The sequence below is a fragment of the Acanthochromis polyacanthus genome, chromosome 9 (assembly GCF_021347895.1).
Source record: "Acanthochromis polyacanthus isolate Apoly-LR-REF ecotype Palm Island chromosome 9, KAUST_Apoly_ChrSc, whole genome shotgun sequence".
NCBI lineage: Eukaryota > Metazoa > Chordata > Actinopteri > Pomacentridae > Acanthochromis > Acanthochromis polyacanthus.
The window spans coordinates 12,661,491-12,666,674 of record NC_067121.1 but is presented as its reverse complement, the minus strand read 5'-3'; positions in this window follow the sequence as shown (position 1 = coordinate 12,666,674).

The window sequence follows — 5,184 nt, the reverse complement described above, 5'->3', positions numbered from 1 at the left end:
GATTATCACAAGAAAAGGCAACACGGTTGCAATACATAAAGCTCGAGACGCTGCCTGGCAAAGCATTGCCAACCGTTTAAACGCGTGTTTGTTTTCTTTTTAATGAAGCACTTAGTCTGAGCGTACACACGCACATGTCTGAAAATTTTATTTTCAGAGGGCAAGTTTTTGACACCGATTAGGGACAACCCACAACTGCAGTGGTTGATGACTTTTTTTTTCCTCACCCTGAAGTTTGTCACACTACTGTGGCCCAGAGGATATATATATATATATATATATATATATATATATATATATATATATATATATATATATATATATATATATATATATATGTGAGAGAGAAAGAGGCTACAACATAGCCTGGTTTTGTATAATGTGATGGTGGTTTTCACTTTTTACTCTGGTAGGCCTAATTCATGTTCTTGATTTGACAAATATACATTCACCATAGATGAATAAAGCAGCAACATAGGTAACACCTAAAACCAAAGTAGGAATACTTTGGAAAAAAGGGGCAACTTCATGTGGAGATGTTTCATCAAACACTCAAACTTTGAATAAAAAAAGCAGAAAAAAACATGTAGGCCTATAGAGGAGATGTCATTTTTATTAGAGACGATAGTGCTACTGTGCCCTACATTTAAATAAGGGAGAAGACACAAATGAGCTTGTACACAAAATAGTTATCTCATCATTTGGCATCACCTTTGGATTATCATCATGATCAGATTGGACCGCTGGTAAAAGGAAGGTATTCTTCATGGAAAACTGTGGCTGTTGTGTCCTGCTTATTTTAAGACAATCTGTGCCTATTCCTGTTACGTGTTGACTGCACTTTGAGGGTGAAAGAAGACAGAAAATCAGATATTTCCAAGTATTTACCGCTGGTGGATTCGAACCCATGGTGCAATGAAAAGTAAAACCACATTTAATCTACTTAACTACACTTTAACCACTGAGCCACAGTTGCACACTGTGACAAAATGTGTAGTGTAATATGATATAGTTTGATTCACGGTTATTCCGGCGTTATTTAAATAAGAAAATTTAAAAAAGGTCTCAATGTATGTCACCGAACAAGAACATCATTGATTACAGATCAAGATGAATTTAATGTGTAACATGCGGTTCACAGGCGTCTTTCTGAAGCTCATCAGAACCTTCTCTGACATGGAGCTAAAGTAAGCTTGACTGTTAGCCTGCCCCGGACCAGGCTTGTCGCTCTGGCTGAGTTACCATGGTTACCAAGCCAGGCTAGCCCTAAGCCTTGTTGGTGGAACTAAACTCTCACTAAAGTTAGCGAAGCTGACCGAAATAAGCCAGGCTTAGACCTAAGCCAGCTTCGTGGAATACCCCTCTGGTTGGCAAGAGGAACCAGAGGAACAATGGCTGATGCGAACTATCCTTCCGTGAAATTGTCCGATTGTGCTCAATCCTTATCACCTGAGGCCCGACAAATATACGTGAGTAAGCTGAGATCTCAGGGAAACGGTAAAACCTTGCCAGATCCCTACAATTTGAAGACTGGGTGGGTTGACGATCCTTCATTGTGACCGGACATTTCCTTCACCGACATTTATTTTTAATTGATTGACACCGCTGGGCAGTTTACCCACCCAAAAATATATAATTATGAATTAAAAATAATATATCTTCTGTTAATCTTCAACAAGATGTCAAAGAAACGTCAAGAAGTTGCTGTATTTTTTGTCTGCAGTATGGCTTCTATGTAACAGTAACAGACCCACAGCATTGGTGATCGAAAATAGGACAATTCTGAAAACCGATCGCTAGGCACATACAGAAACAAATATGGTTACAAATAGGAGGCTGCTGGCTTAAGGAGATGTTATTGAATATGCTTCATTCGACTTTAGTATACTTTCATCGCCTAAAAAGCGATCAGTAACACATGACAACACTGAACCAAACCGAAAGTGTAGCGATCGCTTCACGCGAAGGATGCGACACTAAATCAATATCTTTTGGTAAATAAGCTCAAAGTTGGACATACTAAACATGCTAAACTGTTGAATAGTTTACCTGAAGAAAAGTGGGAGCCACAAACACGATCTCTGCTGCTTACTGGGGTACAATTTTTCCTGTTGATGGCTGAAGCCACCGCCATCTTCTCTCTCCTGACATCGGTATTCGGTGAAATTTCAAGCCTGATCCTTCTCAAAACGCTTCGTACAACCAACAACTACACACGCTATTACCATTGCGGTAAATACATGTGCAATTTCATTCATGAAAAGCGATAACTTTACGTATTTGTTTCAAACCCGATACCATTCTTGTAGCAAGCCATTATGTTACTGCCGGTTCTTGCCAACCAGTAGCAGTCTTGTACCACGTGACCATAGCAAATGACGACATGCTGGCGTCTCCCATAGACCCTTTAATGACCCACGTCACGAATGACGTCACAGCTTTAGCTGGAGGCAAAAGAGGAAGCCCGCGGCCGTGACCGAAAGGCGAAAGACTGAGGGACTAGGCTCTATCAACTTTTGTAAAATGTCGTCCTGCTGTGTTTTTGGATGCCAGAATAGGAGGAATGACATTGGTGAACGCAAATTAAAGTTTTATAGGATTCCACCGAACACTCGTGTTATGAGGGAACGAAAACAGTTGTAGTTAAATGCACTGAGGCGAAAAGACTGGACAGAGACGATCAGCTGCAGTCAATTCCAGCCATTTTCAGTACAAAAAATCACTAATATTCTATCTATAAATAAAAAATATTCAATTCAATTCAATTCAGCTTTATTCCAGACACTGGGTCCAAATACACACACCATAAGAACAAGGACACAACAAGACACAGAAAAAAATACAATCAAAAACAATAACCCGTTAAATATGACGAGAAATACAGGGAATATTGGACGCGCATCGCGAGGTGCATTTCCTTGAAAACGACCGATTCGTGGATTATATACCGACTTCAAGACATGTTTTGGACAAAATAGTTTACTGGCTTGTGTCGTCTGGATGTCCAAGGTTGGATTATGGCCGTTTTTTGTGGAATATTTTCATCTGTGTGTAATAATGAACCCGGAAATGTCAGTCGCGCTGTGTACGTTAAAGCCGTGTACAGAGAAAGGATGGCTGGATATTCGTTGTTTTTCGGACAAATGTGTTTGTATTACCCGCTGTGGTAATCACATCTGAAAGTGGTTTATACCGGCGGATTCATGAGAATCTAAGCTTTCCATCGGCGTATAGTGTTTATATAATGGCGTTTGCAGCCTTCGGACATTCTTTAAATTCCTATGCAAATTAGTAAGTGTACCGCCAGCGGTACACTGAAATTTAACGGGTTAAAAATGCTCGAGTTTGCAGCGCAAACTCCCAGCGCAAACTATATACTCCCAGTCCCACTTGACTTCTCGCTCCGCTTTTGCCTCCAGCATAAGCCCCGCCCACAAAAAACGTCACAATGTTTGTAAACAAATAAAGGGTCTATTGCCGGTGTAACATCTGCCTCACTAACTGAAAATCACCAGTTGATCGGATCACCAGTTAATCTTGAACACCGGAAGCGGCTACAGCAAACATTTCTGTTATTGTTTTACTCTGTCCGGCCGACGCTTCGAGAGCTTTTCTAAGCTTTTCTCTGAGCTTTTCAGCCCCTCCTTTACGTTTTTTGACATTCTTCTCCATCTCCAACTGCCTGGCTGGGCTTTACTGCACACACCGCGATATCAAGTCTAAACTCTACTCAACCCAGAGCTGTCACCTGAGGGCGGGGCTGAGTGTGCGTGTGGTGTGACGCATGTGCAGTGTTGCCAACTTAGCGACTTTCTCGCTAAATCTAGCGACTTTTCAAAGCTCCTAGCGACTTTTTTTGTCAAAAGCGACTAGCAACAAATCTAGCGACTTTTTCTGCCGTTTTGGAGACTCTGATAGGAAGACTCAGCTCATTCTGCAGTTACTGTTTTCAACAAGCAGCAGGTGCTGCTGTGAGCTTCTCCACCTCCCAAAGCACAGGCTGTCAGTCCAGTAACCCCGCAGCAGTCCGAGTGAGGGGAGGGGGAGACCCACATCACTCCGCGGCCAGACGGCAGATGAATCGCGCATGCGCAAAGTCACTACAGATCCCATCCAGACTTACGGGGCCATATAAACGAAAATGTTTCTTCACTGTCATGCTAAAATAAACCACAGCATTTAGCCTCTAGTGAAAAAACATATTTTGGGTGTTTTATACTCACTTTTTGGTCTCTTCCACAACGTTATTCCTCTCTCCTACAACGTTGATTACAATTACATGCAAACTGGGAAATATGCAAAGTAGACGATGACGTCATTTAGCGACTTCTAGCGACTTTTAGGACCATAGATATATCTATGTTTTGGACAGCCAATAGCGACTTTCCTTACTGAGGAGTTGGCAACAGTGCGCATGTGGGCCTGCGTGCCTGTACAGGGCTGATGAATGGTTGGATGCTCATCCCATTCGGCCGCATATGGATAAATAAACAAAATTATTTCATAAATACCAGCGCACTGGCCCAGATGTGGACTGAATGAAATAACGTTCAATCCGTCCCTGCACACAGATGCTACACGGGTCAAAATAAAGCACTTATGCAGTCAGGCGCGTAACCGGATAAGGCCGCAACGCGCACAGACGCACGCATGGGGAAGGGCACGTGCATGCACGCGCACACACACACACACAAGTCATATACCGGCTAGAGGAGATAAGCTATTAACCCAAACATGAAGGTACATGTAGATCAGTTCTGTCTTCTTACCTTTTCGCTGTGGTTCTTTCATAATGAAAGCTACTTGTTAGCATTAAACTAATGCTCCATGTTTCGCAGAGTCCGCGAAACATGTGGGCAAGGTACTTCAATGCCCTTGTCGGGATGGCATCGGCGCCTCCTGGCCTATCCCCCATAACTGCAACTGGAGAAATGCTGAGGGAGTGGTTTGGCATTTCTTTCAGAAAGTTATCGGAGAGCTGAAATCTTTTGTGGTACCTAAAGTTTCTTACCTGATCAGTCCTGAAGGTAAAAGTGTGAGCATGCATCATACATCATTCTGCACAGTAAAGGTCAACATAGGAGGGACCAAAACACATTTGAATGACCCTTATAAAACTAAACAGTACAATAAAATATTGTCTTGTAAACCGAGAATTGCAAAAAAAAACCTCAAGACAAAACA